At 45.6% G+C, this 18651-nt stretch overlaps 1 long non-coding RNA gene across 13 annotated transcripts in view; it reads left to right on the forward strand.

The window, feature by feature from the left end:
• The first annotated feature begins 761 nt into the window (after positions 1-761).
• LOC123335033 overlaps positions 762-18651 on the forward strand; it is a 280541-nt gene continuing 262651 nt past the window's right edge. For 4 of the 13 annotated variants that reach the window (XR_006553285.1, XR_006553284.1, XR_006553283.1 and 1 more), the window contains exons 1-2: positions 779-975; positions 3551-3782. This is a non-coding gene — a long non-coding RNA (uncharacterized LOC123335033). Of the gene's footprint in view, positions 976-3550; positions 3783-9065; positions 9184-9741; positions 9763-15433; positions 15457-18651 lie in introns of those variants that run through there. The other 9 variants (XR_006553276.1, XR_006553280.1, XR_006553275.1 and 6 more) reach the window with 8 other exon arrangements.

The following is an 18651-nucleotide window of genomic DNA, read 5'->3' on the forward strand; positions in this document are numbered from 1 at the left end:
AGTGTGCTGGAATGCTGGAAGGGGAGAGGCAAGGAAACATGGGAGGAGGTTAGGATGGATCAGAGGGGGGCCTCAAGGAGGAAGGGGGTGATTCAGCGGGGCGGGGTGGGGAGGAGCCACCAGGGCAAAGCATGCACACCTGGCACTTTGCCCTCTGCCCCAGCTGTGGCCTCCAGTCTCTGCTTTCCCGAGTACAAACCAGGAAGAAACTCCTTGCCACAGATCCACCGTCTCTACCTCCTCGTTGCAGTTTCCCTCATGTTCCCTTCCCTATGAAGAAGGACGGAGCTGTCTGCTTCAGTGTGTTAAGACCAGTTTATTTCACTTTAAAGTGAGAGAAATTGAGTTCACTGACTTTATAAGGCTCCTGGTGCACACTCCATATGCCTTCTCACCGCTTTCCTAAACAAGCCCTTCCTTATCCATCTCAACCAAGTAAACAGGTAAACAGAAGCCTGCTCGGCATTTCCAAAGGGAGAGGCCAGTCTCTTTCCAGGAAAGAGCATTTTCCAAAGGTAGTAAAGAGCAGAGAACTGGGGGTGGGGGTGAAGCGGGGGTGGGTAAGGAGTTCCCTCAGGGATAATCAGAGAAGTCATTTTTCAGGCCGACAGGGAGTTGGGTCCCGAGGAAAGCGTGTTAACAACCTCGCCTTAGGAGTTACGCAAGGACACTTGCATTCTTGGTAATAGAGCCAGCCCTTCAGTCCTCCAATTGGGAACAGCTGTGGGCAGAGCTGGCCGCAGCCCCGGGGAGAGCAGGTGTTAGCAAGTGCTCCTACTCTGAGACATCCTGGAGCAAGCAGGCAGTGGGCTGCTCTGTGCCTCCAAGAGTCTGAGAAGAACGTGCTTTCCCTGTTTCCAAAAATTTCTGCCCTGCTCGAGTGACCTTGCCCTGTCAACTCACCCTGAAAATTTCAGTGGTTTGGTTTCTATGTGGTTTCTTCCAGCGTCCTCCTCTGAGAAACAGCATCTGGAGGTGAGCCTGGGTTCAGTAGAGCAAGCCTTGTTGAAATGGCTGCTTAGGCTTTCTGAGCCTCAGTTTCTTCATCTGTGTATATGTGTGTGTGTGTGTGTGTGTGTGTGTGTGTGTGTGTGTGTGTGTGAAAGAGAGAGAGAGTCACTCAGTCGCATCCGACTCTTTGCAATCTTATGGACTGTAGCCCACCAGGCTCCTCTGTCCGTGGCATTCTCCAGGCAAGAGTACTGGAGTGGGTTGCCATTCCCTTCTCCAGGGGATCTTCCCAACTCAGGAATCAAACCTGGGTTTCCTGCATTGCAGGGAGATTCTTCACTGTCTAAGCCATGAGGGAAGCCCCTTCTTCAATCTATAAAGTGGGATAATTATGATCTCCCCACTCAGCTTGTTGTGAGGATGAAGTGAGAGATGGGTAGGTGCCGGGCATGTGCTGTGTGTCTTTGCACACACTGCCGTACCTGATCCCCACTACTGTCCTAGAAGAAGGGACAATCCACATTCCTATTTTAAAAGTGAGGACACTCAGTGTCCAGATATGTGTCAGGGTTGAGATTTGAACCCAAAGAACTTGATTTCAGAGCCTGAGTTCCATACTATACACCTTGATACACCATTGCTGCTGCTGCTGCTAAGTCGCTTCAGTCGTGTCCGACTCTGTGCAACCCCATAGATGGAAGCCCACCAGGTTCCCCTGTCCCTGGGATTCTCCAGGCAAGAACACTGGAGTGGGCCGCCATTTCCTTCTCCAATGTGTGAAAGGGAAAAGTGAAAGTGAAGTCACTTAGTCGTGTCCGACTCTTAGCGACCCCATGGACTTCAGCCCACCAGGCTCCTCCGTCCATGGGATTTTCCAGGCAAGAGTACTGGAGTGGGGTGCCATTGCCTTCTCCATGATACACCATTGCTGCTGCTGCTGCTGCTAAGTCACTTCAGTCGTGTCCAACTCTGTGCGACCCCATAGACGGAAGCCCACCAGGCTCCCCGGACCCTGGGATTCTCCAGGCAAGAACACTGGAGTGGGTTGCCATTTCCTTCTCCAATGCATGAAAGTGAAAAGTGAAAGTGAAGTTGCTCAGTCGAGTCCGACTCTCAGTGACCCCATGGACTGCAGCCTACCAGGCTCCTCCATCCATGGGATTTTCCAGGCAAGAGTACTGGAGTGGGGTGCCATTGCCTTCTCCGATGATACACCATTAGGGCTCAACAAATAGGGGTTAGATACCCTTAGCGTGTACACTTTTGTAAGATCCCTCTTGTTCATTGCAAAAGGCTCCCAGACTCTGAAAAATTCTGGGGACCTGAGACACGGCGGAAGAGAGGCAAGGGGACCTGTGCAGGAAGGGCCTGCTGCTTCACAGGAATTGGACTGGACCAGTCCTGCTTGGTCGTGAGAGCTCCCAGGTGGGTGCACACAGCATTCCTGCCTGCTGGGCCAGCTAAGAGTCATATCCCATCGTCCCATCCACCAGGTTGGAATTAAGACCCAGAAGGCACAGGCTGTGGGTAGCCAGGAGGCTTTAGGCCAGGTTTTACTCTGATACACTTTGGCTGAGGAAAGTCAGCAAACCATTGTGAGCCTCCATTGTTCTGTGAAAAGCTATACTGTAATCCTCTCTGCTTTCCTTCCTAGTAAGGTTTGCTTTTGTTTGTTTATTCATTCCAGTTTTATTGAGATGTATTTGAAACATAGCTCTGTATAAGTTGGGCTTTCCTTGTGGCCGAGACAGTAAAGAATCTGCCCACAATGCAGGAGACCCAGGTTCTAGCCCTGGGTAGGGAAGATCCCCTGGAGAAGGGAATGGGACCCCACTCCAGTATTCTTGCTTTGAAAATTCCATGGACAGAGGAGCCTGGCGGGCTATAGTCCATGGACTTGCAGAGAGTTGGACACAACTGAGTGACTAACACTATCTTTCTTTTCTGTATAAGTTTAAGGTGTAAGCATAATGATTTTTTAAAAATTTTATTTATATATTTGGCTTCTCCAGGTCTTAGTTGTGGCACATGGGATCTTTGATCTTCATTGCAGCATGTGGTATCTTTTATTTGCAGCCTGTGAACTCCTAGTTGAGGCATGTGGGCTCTGGTTCCCTGACTAGGGATTGAACTTAGACCCCCTGCATTGGGAGTATGGAGTCTTAGTCACTGGACCACTACGGAAGGCTCTAGACACAGGAGACAAGGGTTCGATCCCTGGGTTGGGGAGATCCCCTGGAGTAGGAAATGGTACCCCATGCTAGTATTCTTGCCTGGAAAATCCCATGGATAGAGGAGCCTGGCATGCTACAGCCCATGGGGTCGCAGAGAGTCAGGTGTGACTGAGCAGCTGAGCACACATCATCTCATATAGTAAATGCAAAGAAAAAAAAGAAAAAAAAATGTGTTTTTTTTTCCCTTGGGATGAGAGCTCTTAGGATTTATTCTCTTACGACTTTCGATTTTCTGATACAGCAATGTTACCTGCAGTTGTCCTGTTGCACTTACTTATCTTGTAACAGGAAATTTGACCACCTTCACTCACATTTCCAACCCCCAAATCCCTGCTTCTGATAACCTCAAATCATCTCTCTTTCAGTCCCCCAGGTGTTCCTGGTCATGTACACTCAGCAGTAGGCTGGGCTATGACTCAGCCTCCCTGTCTGGGCAGTGGTAGGCCAAGCTCCAGTGCCCAGCACATCTTGTCTGAGGATCCAAGCAGGCCGAGAGCTACTCCTCACAGAGTTACCTGGTCAGACTGCACCACTGTCTTGGCTCCGAGGATAAGCAAAGCTACCTGTTGGGAAGACTACCTACCCTGGATGCTGCAGGTAGGAACTTGGTCTGCCAAGATCCAAGTGCTGGTTGTTTCAAGCCTCTGCCCACTTCTTTGTTACAATTAGATTCCCTGTGTCCAAGCCTCTCAGACTTCCCCACAATGTCTCTGGGGCAAGACCAGTGTAAGGCCCCTAAGAAGCAACCCGCAATGCTGGGGAAGCTAGATGTCATCCCTGGGCTCTCTTTTCCCACTGGAAGAACCACAAGGGAGACCTCTCATTGCGGTGCTGTGCTGGCCTGGGGGATGGGCCATGTGGTCCGCATGTAGCTGCTCCCCTCACCTTTCCGATGTGGTCTGTCTTGGTCTCTGTGATGTTGGGGGTACTTCAGCTGCACTCTCATGTTCTAGGATTTTCTCAGTGGTATCTTGTCCATGAATAATTGTTAACTGTTCTTCTTGTGATGGCGGGGGGAGGGAGGTAGGCAGAGACGAGAGCTACCAATGTCGCCCATGGCATTGACATGGGGTCCTTCTTGGTTTCAGCACTTGCTCTGTCTGATGATGTCCAGTGAGGTTTTGCAAGCCTAGTGCCAGCGTGGAGGTGGGGATGTATTTCATTAGGGGCGCGTAGCTTTCATCTGAGTAGAAGAAGAGTTAAGTTTGGTGACTCAAGTCCTCTAGCTATTTATTCATTCACTAAATATTGATTCAGTACTGATGTCAAAAACTCAGCCTCTGTGCTCTGGTATGGAATTGAGTCTTGAAGACAGAGATTTGGGCGAAAAAGAAAAGAATAGCTTTTTTGCTTTGGCAGGCAAATGGGACATAACACACAGCGCATTCATGCCTGCAAAACTGTGTGTCCGCATACTGGGGGGATTTGGTGAGGAGGTTGATAACACTTGTTCAAGGGCAGGGTTGCTATAAAGATCAAGGTGTGTGCAGGGCCTGTATTCCTATCTTGCCTCCTGAGGAGTTTTTGTGGTTATCAAACTGTCACCTTCTCTCTGGAATGAAGAATGCTTCATTAGGTAGTTGCATCCTTCATTTGGTGGGGGTTTTAGTTCTGGAAGGAGCTCAAAGATACTGTTGTGAGTGTCCCTTGAGGTAGAACCGGGATCCTCTCCCCAGGCTACACTGTTGCTTCTTGACTGCTCTTCCCTTGTCTCTGCATCTGCTCCCTTCCCTGATTAACAACTCTTTGAAACTCAGGGAAGGTCCTGCATGCTTGGGTGCATGCTCCATCACTCAATTGTGTCCAACTCTTGGTGGCCCTGTGGACTGTAGCCCACAGGCTCCTCTGTCCATGGGATTCTCCAGAATACCGGAGTGGTACCAATTTCCTTCTCCAGTGGATCTTCCTGACCCAGGGATCAAACCTGCTTCTCCTGCATTGTCAGGAGGATTCTTTGCCACTGAACCACCAGGGAAACCCCAGGAAATTTCACAGAGACTAAACAGAAAGGGCTTCTTCCATGCCCAGGAGGCCCATGTGGTCCTTCTTGGTTTCAGTACTTATTTTGTGGCAAGCCTAGTGTTGAAGACAGTAGTATTTTGAGCAAGTTAAAGTCTTCGTGCTCAGGAGTTTCATTCCAGAGATAGACATGTACACAAAGGGTAACACACACCCTTCACAGTCATGCTATAAAATGCTGTGAGAAGAGAGCAGCATTGTGATGCTTGGAGTGGTTCTGATAAACTTGTTTCTCATGCATTCTTCTAGTCATCATTTGTCCTGTACAGGGAATGAGCTGGTACTCTTAATTAGAACCCATTTCCAAGTTCTTTGGCAAAGAGGCAGAAAACCAAAAAATCAAGATAACTTCATAATTTAGTTTAGTTTTAACACTTTTTACAAAAGAACTTGAGGGTAGCCCCCTTTGGCTTACTTTCTCCAGTTTCACACCTATTTTTGGGAAATGATCATAAACTTACTAGTCATTTAAAAAGGATCAGCTTTGGAGGATCCCAAAGATCAGACATTCCTAATCTTACAAATCAGGAGCAGGGGTCCACAGGGACATGCCCAGGGTCAGGGGGAAAAAATGCACTGTGCTTATTGCACAGGATAGTGCATCTGATGTTTTAGACAGATTTTTTTTAACAGGTAGAAGTGTTTGCATGGTTTATGTTTTATTAACTACTGTGTTGGCAAAAAGTTCATTCGGATTTCCCCATAGCATCTTATAGAAAATAGCCAGTTTAATCATGTTCTCATTCCTCGTGCCGTGTGGTGGTTGAGTAATGATGCTGTGAATGAACTGTGTGCCATGACCCTGGGGAGTAACTGGTCTGTGGGAATAAAGCATCACACTGAAGGGTTATATGAGTCAACCTGAGGGCATCAGGTTAGAGTTTAATAGTGTCTGTGCAACCCGTGACACAGACTCGGGGCCTGGAACACTGCCACCATTTGCCCAGAGCATGCCATCCAAATATGCCTTTCTCCCCAGAATGACTGCCTGAGTGCAGTTCCCTGTTACCACCAACTTTATTGTTGAGTAAATCAAACCAAACCAGTCTAAATGACTATATTCAACAAAGAGACGGTATAATGACTAATATTCACAGATTCAACGCTTATTTGGATTTTTCTTAGGTGAAGAGCACTATTGGAGGGACTCAGAATACAGTAATGAACAAAAATGTCTTTGACTTCATAGAACTTATAGGTAACAGAGACAGATGGGTAAATAAACAGTTACACACTTTTGGTTTAAGGCACTGCATGATAAATATTAATAATGAAAAATCAAGTAAAAATAAGCTTGTAAGAAGGAATAAAGCTGTCACTTTAGATAGGTGATCATCTGCTTTAAGGAAAGATCATTTGAACAGTACCTTTTTTTTTAATTAAAAACTTTAGGAAAGTTATGACTAACCTAGATAGCATATTCAAAAGCAGAGACATTACTTTGCCAACAAAGGTCCGTCTAGTCAAGGCTATGGTTTTTCCTGTGGTCATGTATGGGTGTGAGAGTTGGACTGTGAAAAAGGCTGAGTGCCGAAGAATTGATGCTTTTGAACTGTGGTGTTGGAGAAGACTCTTGAGAGTCCTTTGGACTGCAAGGAGATCCCACCAGTCCATTCTGAAGGAGATCAGCCCTGGGATTTCTTTGGAGGGAATGATGCTGAAGCTGAACCTCCAGTACTTTGGCCACCTCATGCGAAGAGTTGACTCATTGGAAAAGACTCTGATGCTGGGAGGGATTGAGGGCAGGAGGAGAAGGGGACGCCAGAGGATGAGATGGCTGGATGGCATCACTGACTTGATGGACTTGAGTCTGAGTGAACTCCGGGAGTTTGTGATGGACAGGGAGGCCTGGCGTGCTGCGATTCATGGGGTCGCAAAGAGTCGGACACGACTGAGCAACCGAACTGAACTGAACAGAAAGTATATGGAGTATAGCTGATTAATAATATTGTGATAGTTTCAGGTACACAGCAGAGTGACTCAGCTGTATATATACATGTATCCATTCCTCCTCAACCCCCCTTCCCAACCAAGCTGCCACATAACACCAGACAGAGTTCCTTGTGCTACACAGTAGGTCCTTGTTGGTTATCCATTTTAAATATAGCCATGTGTACTTGTCTATCCCAAACTCCCTAACTATCCCTTCCTTCAACCCATCCCCCCTGGTAACTATAATGAACAGTATCTTAACGAAACCAGGCATTAGGTAATGCCAGGCATGGGAGAGCAGAGTGGTTGGGATAGAATGAACAGAGGGAAGAGAGGTAGAAAATGAAGTTGGAAGGATGGTTAGAGGCCAGAGCGTGCAAAATTTTGAAGACCAAGATGGATATAAGTGAATTGTCAAGCCATCAGAGGGTTTGATCTGGGGAATGGCATGATGTGATACTTTAAAATTTTTGTATTTATCTTGGCTGGGCTAGGTCTTCACTGCTGCTTGGTCTTTTCTCTAGTCGCGGTAAGTAGGGGCCAGTCTTCATCACGCGGCTCGGGCTTCTTGTGGTGGTTTCCCTTGCTGCGGCGCATGGGCTCTGCTGCACTCGAGCTGCACTCGTTGTGGCACGTGGGCTCAGTGGCTGCGGCTCCCAGGCTCTGAAGCACAGGCTCGATTGTGGCCCATGGGCTTAGTTGCTCCACGGCATGTGGGATCTTCCCAGATCTGGGATCAAACCAGTGTCTTCTACACTGGCAGGTGGACTCATTACCACTGAGCCACCAGGGAAGCCCATCTGATTTGTTTATAAGGGATCACTTTAGCTTCTGTGGTGGGAATAGACTGTAGCAGGTTTAAAGTGAGAGGTTGGTACCTGTTGACTAAAAAGATGAATAATATGAGAGTTGTGAGTTGTTTTATTTGGGGCAAGATGAGGACTGCAACCCAGGAGACAGTACCTCAGAGAGCTCGGAGAGACTGCTCCAAAGAGGTAGTGGGGAAGGTCAATATTTAAGATTTTGGTGAATGGGGAGTTCAGCACAATCAAGCACTTACTTTGCAAGAGGTTTTCTGCTAGTCATGAGGGGCTGATGTTACCATGAAGGGATTTAGTGCTTTTCTAGATAAGTGCTTTTCTAGATGGGCTTCCCTGGTGGCTCAGATGGTAAAGAATCTACCTACAATGTGGGAGACCTGGGTTTGATCCCTGGTTTGGGAAGATCCCCTGGAGGAGGGCATGGCAACCCACTTCAGTATTCTTGCCTGGAGAATCCCCATGGACAGAGAAGCCTGGCAGGCTACTGTCCATGGGGTCACAAAGAGTCAGACATGACTGAGTGACTAAGCGCACACACAGATAAAAGGAGAGGCAAGGGTTGGGATCTTGAAATCAGGTGTTGAAAATACCTACCTAAAGACTTGTTCCATCAGTTTCCTTGGAGCACAGAGTGCTCCACCCACCTCAAGGAGTGTTGGCAGTTGGCAGTTGCAGCAGCACGGGGCTCAGTCACTGCAGAGGCAGCTGGCAAATGCCCTTCTTGTTGTTGTCACTGGCAAATGCTCTTGGAAAGTGTCAGTTTGTAGTTGACATAAACTACAGTCTTCCTGAAGTCAGTTTGAATAAGGTGCTGAGATGTACAGGTGGTGTCTGCCATGGGTGGGTAGTGGGTTTGGGAGCAGGAAGGCAGGTAACAGCTATGCCAGTGTCTCTACCATGAGAGAAATTTCAGGGTCAGGAGTTACACTACCCCTTCCTAGATGTTTGACCATGTGCAAATCACTTAGCTTGGGTGTCAACGTTTTCATCTGTCTCATAGATAACAGCATCTCTTAGGCACTTGTAAGTATCTCAAGAGACACCATGCTGTTCTGCACATCCATGTTCCATAGCCATTCCATTGTTGATTTCACTTCTCAATTTACAGAGAAATGAACTGAGGCCCAGAAAAGAGCAGGCTTTGCTCAACCATCCAGGTTATTACTGGCAAGCCCTGGATCAGATGCCCATCTTTCTCATTCCCTGAGCAGCCCTGTGTCAGGATGGTGAGTGCAGAGAGGACTTTGAGGGCAAGGAGGGAAGGCTCGGAGAAGCAATCAGACTTGAATCAGGCCCTTTTCTCCAGTCCTCTCTGAGGGTGGAATGTAGGAAATGAGGCAAGAATGGATGTATCATGAAGCAGATGCTCATTCTCTGTGCCTATTCACTGGGGCCACCTGAAGATAACATATCAGCCGCTCAGGAGCATCTCGCATGGCTCTTCCCATCTGTTTTCTGTTGTTCTTTATGCTTATACCAGCCTATCACCTCTGTCCCAAGTTAGAAGCACATGTCTGATGGCCCGTTCCATGCCACGTGGTTGCGTGGCTGTGCGTGTGTGTGGGGGGGTGGATTCCTCCCAGGCTGTGCGTGAGTGTTTGGGGGTGGATTCCTCATCACTGAGTTCCCTCACTGGCAGTGCTTTCTTCTGTCACCAATTGCCTGAATACACTTCCTCAAATCATAGCATGCACATCCAGTCTGCTCAGTGCACAGATGAGAAACAGGCTTAGAGGCCAGGGACCCAGCCAAGGTCTCAGCCCTCTTTCCATTCTTTTGTGCAGATGGAACATACAGATAACGAGGAAGGCTTCGGGGAGTGATGGAGTGGGGGCAGCATATGGATGAAGCAGGAGAGAAATCATCTTCATAAAGCCTGAAAGATGAGATTGCTAGCTATCTCAAGTGAGGATAAGCCCTGCTGTGTCTCTCAACCTCCTCTTCCAGTTACCCTCTGTCATTTTGCACCAAAAGTGACGCATAGCCCCACGGTGCATCGTCTCTCCCTGTGAGGGGTGGCAGGAGGAAGCTCATTTATCCTTCTCTCCACTTAGCACCAGGACCAGGTGCAGATGGATCAGTAACAAGGACTGGAAAGCAAGTCAAGTCAGCCCCGTGGAGTGTCTGGAAGGGCGGGACTTTCATCTCAGAGGCTCCCACTTCCAGCCCTTCAGAGCTGACAAGTCATTTACACATTTTAAGCTTCCGAGGGCTGCACATAGGTCAAGCAGGGTTAAAAATGTCAGCCTGCCTGAAGCTAGGGGCTATGTCAGAAACTGTGCGTGTCCCTGGGGTGAGAGCAAGGGGCAGAGGGAGCACGTGGAGACAGAGCAGTAAAGGAGCAGGAGGAACGGGGGTCCTCGAGCCAGACCAGTGGCTCAGTGGCCAGCTCTGTGCCCACCAGCCCGGCATGCCTGGGCAAGCCAGTCATGCTCTCATGCCCTTGTTTTCTCAGTTAAAAGTGGAGATAACATAGTACCTACCTCACAGAGTTTTTGTGAGCCTTGGGTAGGTGAGAATTATGAACTCAAATCTGCATAGTTACCGCCACTATTGTTATTATTTTTTTCCTGTTATGAACTCTTGGGGATCATTCTTCTACCTATGGTGGAAATCAGGAGGAAATCTGCTCATTCTTCAGTGCTTCTCTTGTGAGGTCTTCTGCCATCATTCTCACTCCTGTAAATGAGAAATGGAGGTATTCCTCTTCTAAACTTCTGTAACACTTTACTGCCAGGACTTTCACATGTATTGTATGAAATCACGTCACAGCTGATTGTCTTTTTCAGTGCTCCTTGAGGGAGGGTGGGCTTCCCTGGTGGTTCAAATGGTAAAGAATCTGCCTGCAGTGCAGGAGACCTGGGTTCAATCCTTGGGTTCCATCCTTGAGAAGATCCCCTGGAGGAGGGCATGGCAACCTGCTCCAGTATTCTTGCCTGGATCATTCCATGGACAGAGGAGACTGGTGGGTTACAGTCCAAAGGGTCGCAAAGAGTTGGACACAACTGAGCCACTAACACTTTCACTTGAGGGAGGGTACACCCTTTAAATCCTAGTCCTGTTTTCTGTGAGCCAGCTAGAATGAGGTGTGTAGACACTGGAGTCAGAGCAACCAGGCTGTACTCTTTCCCATCTTGATGGGAGCTATGTAAATTATTGTCAAAGTGTCATTTTCAGAAAGAAAAAAAAACTGACCTATGTACAATGAGCACACATTAGAGACTTAATGGGCATCCCAGGTGGCTCAGTGGGTAAAGAATGTAACTGTTATGCAGAAGATGCAAGAGTCTCAGGTTTGATCCTGGGGTTTGGTGAGATCCCCTGGAGGAGGGCACGGCAACCCACTCTGGTAGTCTTGCCTGGAGAATCCCATGGACTGAGGAGCCTGGGGTCTGCAGTCCATACCATCACAGACTGAACATGACTGAAGCAATTGAGCATGCACATACCCACAAAGGAGGGATCCGCAGGATGACCCAGCTCAGTCAAAGGATCTGAGAACTGGCATCACTGAAACACAAAACACTGAAATAAGAGGGCCAAGCTACGTGCAAAGGCAGTTCACGCCCTAGAGGGCCATAAACCAGAACTTTCAGAGTTATCTTTCCTATTGGGCAGAAAGCATTTGCTCTCTGGCAGCCACGCCACCAGTCATTAGTAACTTGTTCATCTTCTACAAATTAACGTCTAACGTGAAGGACTCTGGGCCTAATTAATGGTAAGTCAGAGAAAGTACATTCCCCTTAAGAATCAGAAAGACCTCAGCTAGTCCTGTTAGACAATGCTCCAGTATAGAAAGGACATGAAGTCATCTTTTCTCCTCATTTTCAAGTTTTGGGTACTTTTAATTATTATTAACCTCTCTAAGCCTCAGTTTCTTAATTTGCCAAAAAGGGAGTAATGCTATCCATGTCCCAGGGTTAGTATGGTGGTTAGTGAGACAAGGTATTACTATATAGGCACCACCACACTGCCTGCTGTTATGTTTTGGCATAGGTCTAGCTGTATATTGGGGTCCAAAATGACAACTGAGTGTCTACTGTGTGTCAGACATGATTCTCTGTGTTTTATATAGGTTTATATGCATTCTGTTTACCCTCCGAACAGGCCTGTCGGGTGGTAGCATTTATTTCTAGTTTGTATGCAGGGAAACTTAAGTTACCAGGAGTTAAGTGACTTGCCAAAGCTCTCAGAACTAAGGAGTGCAGAGTAGGTCTGTGATTCGAAGCTCTTTCCATCAATACTTCTGCCTCTGTAAAAAAAAAAGAAACAAGACAAAGATTTTCAGCAGCATTTGCATTGAACTCGAATTAGATTTGGAAACATTTATTCATTTCCCTGTTATTCATCCAGATTTTGTTCTTTCTTTCGCCCCCCTCCACCCTCTCCCACCCCTAAGCCCCAAAGCTTTTTTTCCCCCACCATTCACTTAGCACTTCAAAGTGAGCAGGAAGTGCCTCTAAGTGAAACATTGTGCTGGCAAGATGACACTCCATTTTCCAGGAGCCCTAACAAAGCCTTGTGATTTGAATGTCAGTGCTATGAGTATGATTAAGTGTAAGATTCACTTTTACATTCTCCAGCTGCAAAATAAGTTGTACAGTTCAATTAGTTTGCCATGTGGCTGAGGATACAGCCCCTAAAAGTTGCTATGGTGATGGGACTAATGAGAAGGTTGCTGGGCCCGGGAATGGGGCCCGGTGAATTTCCAAGTACTGAAACCAGAAAGGTTACAGGTTGGGAGGATGATGCAAATGATTGTTCTTTAGAGCCCCTTAGAAATGTTTCCACGTGATACTTGGACTCTCCACATAGACATGTGAAAATATGTCTTTCCTTCTTGGAGAAAGATTTAGCCACAGGCAGGGCCTCTAGTTGGGTTTTTTTTCCCCTCTCTCTTTCCTTCTCTCTCCTCTGTCTCAAATCATTTGCTGTCCAGTGACATGAATTGGGATCTGAAAAGAATAATCTAGGAAAAATGTCAAGGCCTTATAATTTATTTATTATGGCCTTAGGCTCCGTCCTCTCATTTCGGCTATCTCTTGCTCCAATGAAGGAAATCCCCTTCAGTCCTTGGCAGTGCCCTTTTGATAGCCTGCTCTTCCCGGCCCATTAGTGATTTGGGCAGACAACTGAATGAAGTCAGAGAGCAAGACACGTGAACATCTCAGGGGCAAATGTTTCCCACTGATTTTCCCACAGGGTGGCTTTCAGAAAGTGTCGCCATTTGTTTTATTGTCTGTTTTCTGCCAGCTTCACTGAGCTCTAATCCCATGGTGGCAGAGATCATATTTATCAGTTTGATTGCTGCACTTCCCGTATGGTACCTAGCCTAGGATTTGGTGATGGACATTTGCTAAGTACTTGTCGTTGGAATGATTGCATCTGAATCTGAATCCTGACTCTTGCCGGGTTTTTAGGAAGGTCACTTTATGTTTGCTAGACACCAATTCCTTCTTTTGTCAACTGGGGGTGACTGGCCTTCCCTGCATATGTCTGGGGTTATGACAGGAAAAAAGTAATTTATTATTATTTTTTACTTAATTTAGTAATAGAAAAGTAATTGAATAATAGACATATAGGCATTTTTTAATGGTAAAAATAAAAGGGCTTTGTAAAAGTTAAAGGGCTCTTTAGTTGAGATAGATGGCACCTTTTGGATGTGTGGGTTTGTAGAGGAATTACAAAGCCATGCAGAGGAATTGCAAAGCCATGCAAAGGAATTGCAAAGCCTCTTTTGCACAAGAGCTGACTTGAAGATGTGTGCAGGCATGAGGTTATCAATAGACTCATTAGCATGGTCGCAGAGAGCCACACTGGCAAGATGTTGCCTTAATCTCTTTTGCAGGAGAATCATAAGAATTCATTAAGGTGGGCAGAGTGATTTGATAACCTCAAATAATAGGTGTGACAGGAGTATAAACTTATATTATTAAAACATGAATTGGGCTGTTTTCTGGATGACTTAAGCAGGCGACAGGGTGAAGGCAATTTCAGAAGGTGCTTCACGATGCCTGGTGAAGAATGAATGTGGCATTTGGCTGCTGTCTGCCTGCTTCTTTCTGCAGGAGAGTACAGTACAGTCTGTACAGGGTGGCGGGGAGAAAACAGTGCTGACAGTGAGGAAAGCAGGGTTCCTATCTGACAAGCGACTCGCTTAGGAACTTTCGGCAGAGCATGCACCTTCCTGAGGGCTCCCTTTCCTGCTGGGATGCTAGAAACACTTTCACATCTATTCCACAAAAACCATTTACACGCTGTCAACTAGAAAGACATGGGGAAAAATGAAGGCAGTTCTTTGGGCCAATAAGATAGACTTTTGGTTTAAAATTAAGCAAGTTTGCCTTAGGACCACATTTCTGAAAGCTTTTAATAAGTTCCTGTCAATCTTGTGGGGGAAGAGGTTGTGAAAGGCAGATGTGCTGTGTGTGTGTTTTTGTTTTTTCAATTATTTTATTATGGATTGAAAGTTTTTTTTTTTCTCTTTTGCTGTTCACATCTTGCAAGTAGTATTCTTTTGACTGTTTTAGGAAATACCAGACCTAAAAATGGTGTCTTAGGTGACTCTCCATCTTTAAGAATCACTTGGGGCAATCTCCCAAGACACTACACTAATTTCAATGAGATAACACTTTTATACTTATAAAGTGTTAAACAAGCAGGTTAAGAAACAAGGAAATCCAGCGCACACAGACAGAATTCTGCTTGTTAGACATCTCCTTGTGAATGTCTTAAAGGCACTGAAAAGCAACCTTTCCAGTGAAAACTGAAAGTGTTAGTTGCTTGGTGTGTCTGAGTCTTTGCAACTCTACGGACTGTAGCCCTCCAGGTTCCTCTGTCCGTGGAATTCTCCAGGGAAGAATTCTGGAGTAAGTAGTCATTTCCTTCTCCAGGGGATCTGCCCAAACTCAGCACCTTCCCCTTCTGTGTCACATCCACCCCGACCTCTTCCTGTGCTTACTCTCTAGATCACTGGCACATCCCAGCCGCCTGGGAGAGCCTCCTCTCCCTCCTCCTCAGCTCCACATCCTCCCCTAGTTCTCTCTGCCTCTCTAAAGCCAGCCACATGTCTTCATCTCATAACAGGTGAATGCCAGCAGGCAATTCTGGTTCTGTGTTCCAGCACATATGGGATCTCATTTAACCCCCAGGGTGGTTATTTCTCCCCAGTGAGTAGATACGGATGTTGAGGCACAGGGAGCTTAAGGAACTTGGCCTAAGTCGCACAGCCAGCCTATTCAGAGTCAGGCCGAGAGACAGACCTATCTCTGAAGCACCCTTCTGAGTACATCATCACTACTTCTCTGAGAGTAACTCAAGTCCAAGTTTCCTTATTGTTCAAATGTGATTTTCAAAAATCCTGCCTTTCATACATTATATGGTATTAATATAAATGTAAAATTCAGGACATAAATGGTTAGCGCTTTTGGAATGTAAAAATTGCTATACAAATGCAAGGTCTTATTACTGTACTAGGCTGCAAGATTCAAACAGGCGAGGAGAGTGCTTCTCAATTGGAATAATCTCTGTGATAACAGCTTTGGACCATCTTTGGAAAGAAGGTACCAAGCACTCTATTTCCTTGAATAAGAATTCTTACAAAATGTGTGAAATGCAGACAACATTAAGCCATTTGAACTGTACTTCTCATTTCTCAGATACATCAATCCAGAAGCCAAAGCCCAGTTTTAGAACTTCTAAACTGTTGAATAGCATATTGCTAACCCTCTCATTCTATAGATGGTGAGACTGAGGCCTTCAGCAACTTAAGTCAAGGGCAAACCATAAATAAAGTCCCAGTTCCATTTCTCTCTTTCTAGCCCCATAATTCCTGACCTAAGCTGCTTTCTAGAAGTTTTCTTCCTCTGCATATAATCTCTGAATTCCTAAAACTGAGCCTGAAGGTCTCCTTTCATAGGTAAGAACCCCTGGCAGTCTAAGAGGAGAGGAGCCTCTGGACATGTCTGTGGGGAAAAACAAAAGCTCCAGATGGGGCTGACAGACACAGCCATGCTCTCTGCACGTTCTCTGAGCAGAGCATTTGATGTGTGGCCCCCCAGGCCTGTGAGCCGGGTTATAAAGTGAGGCCTCAGAGTGAAAAGAGAATAACGGGAGTGAGGACCTTTGCTAACAGCATCTCCTCAACCTGGAACATCTCACCTCCATGCCCAAATGCTCAAGACACAGCCATCCTTCCAGGTGTGGACTAAATATCACCTGAAGGTTCTATTCTTCTCCCCAGTATTTACACATTTTGTCTTCTTAACTTTATAAAGCGATACTACCCCCCACAAGAGGTAAGCAGAATGTGCATTTTGAAACAAACCGTAAAAGCCGGCTTACTAGCACTCTACTCTCCCCCCACCCCCCGCCAACAAGCCTCCCTATTCACCTTCCTTCCATATTTCCAGGTTTTCTATGTTCTTCTTCTTAGCAAGGGAGGGAGGTATGGGACCAAAATGCCTGGAAGGATCAGGCATTAATAAAAATGCAGTCGGCCCTGTATTTGTGGGTTCCATGTCCATAGGTTCAACCAACTACAGATCAAAAAGATTGAAAAAAAAAACAAACACTCCAGAAAGTTCCCAAAAGCAAAACTTGAATTTGCCTCTGATAGGCAACTATATACATAGAATTTACATTATATTTAAAATTATTTACAAACTGGTCAATCCTAAAGGAAAACAACCCTGAATATTCATTGGAAGGACTGATGCTGAAGCTCCAATACTTTGGCCCCCTGATGTAAAGAGCTGACTCATTGGAAAAGACCCTGATGCTGGGAAAGATTGAAGCCAGAAGGAGAAGGGGGCAACAGAGGATGGTATGGTTAGATAGCATCACCAACTCAATGGACATGATTTGAGCAAACTCCAAGAGACAGTAAAGGACAGGGAAGCCTGGCATGCTGCAGTCCATGGGGTCACAAAGAGTCAGACATGACTTAGCAGCTGAACAACAACAACAACATGGCATTGAATGTTGTTGAATCAATATTCAATTAATATTGAATACATTGTATTCAATTAATATTGAATACATTGTATTCAATTAATATTGAATACATTGTATTCAATTAATATTGAATACATTGTATTCAATATTAAGTGTTATAAGCAATCTAAAGTTGATTTAATATATACAGGAGAATGTACATAGGTTATATACAAATGCTACACCATTTTATATAACTTCAGCATCCCATGGATTTTGGTCCTGGGGAGTTGATCCTGAAACTAACACCTTGGGAATACTGACAGATGACTGTACATTAAGGAGGCTGTATTCAAAAGTACATGTCCCACCTTTGGGGAGCAGCCATGACCCTCTACCAGTTGTTGCTCTGTATGGCATTGTGGATCTCCAGAATTGTCAGATGCTTCAATTTAACACTAGCCCCAAATCCAGACTTTTCGGCTGGAAACTCCTGCCTTTAAGATGTTGGCAATGAATTCTAAGTTTTTTGAAATGCTGCAGAGGCTGGATAGGACACTGGTAAGCCAGATGTGGCCCATAGGTTTGCAAGTTCTGATTGATTAGCTGATGTACACAAGTGGGGTATACTTTGTGCATTGTTCTATGATTAACATGACTTGTTTTTCCCAACTCTGTACCGTATATAGTGATCTTTCTGTGTCAGCCCCCATAGATCACATCAGACACTTTTACAGTTATATAATGTTCCCTGATGTGGATGATTTATAGTTTAGCTTTCAGTCCTCCTATTGGTAAGCATATGGGTATTTTTCAATATCAGAAGGGTTTTTAACGAATCTCTTCTACTTGAAATATGCATCTGTGAGGACTCCTGAGGTTGATCACTAGTTCCTTTCTGTCCTGATGCTTGCTGTTATGTCTGATTTCCCTCAATGGATGTAGAGATCAGGAACCATGTCTGAATCCTTTGTGTGCTTCCGTCAGTATGTACTCAAGCATACAACCCCTGAAAGTACGACTAAGTAAATAAACTAAATAACTAAATCATAAAAATAAAACTCATCAACCTTAATTTTTACCTCTGATTTTCTGAGTAAATTTTAGACAAGCTATTGTATTTTCCACTAAAGGAGAAGAGGACAGCAGAAGATGAAATGGTTGGATGGCACCACCAACTCAATGGACATGAATCTGAGCAAACTCCGGGAGATGGTGAAGGACAGAGAAGCCTGGTGTGCTGCAGTCCATGTGGTCACAGAGTCGGACATGTCTTAGGGAGTGAACAATAACATTGTATTTTCTTTGATGGAGCGTCTATCTCTTCATCTGCAATATGGGCCTTATTCATTGATTCAACAAATTTTAACTATTGGCTGAGTTGTTGTTGTTCAGTTGTTAAGTCATGTCCAACTCTTTGCGACCACGTGGACTCCAGCACACAAGGCTTCCCTGTCCTCCACTGAGTGCCTTCTATGTACTGCACGTTGTGTTAAGTGAGGAATACAGCTATAACATGGAAGTTATCTTCTCTTGGGTCTGCTGCAAGTTCCTTTTCAGTTCTAAACTTCTTTGATGTTATGATATCTTGCCATCCTCTCAAGACCTAAACAGATTTGAGAATGGAAATAGCATCACACTCTCCCAGGAGCAAGAGCTTAGAGCCTTCCACTGAACATATATACCATGGGGACTATTAAATGCTATGTACTGACAACTGCTAAAGGCAAAATATTCATAAGCAGGTTTCACTGTCGAAA

Source organism: Bubalus bubalis, chromosome 9, assembly GCF_019923935.1.
Source record: "Bubalus bubalis isolate 160015118507 breed Murrah chromosome 9, NDDB_SH_1, whole genome shotgun sequence".
Classification (NCBI taxonomy): domain Eukaryota; kingdom Metazoa; phylum Chordata; class Mammalia; order Artiodactyla; family Bovidae; genus Bubalus; species Bubalus bubalis.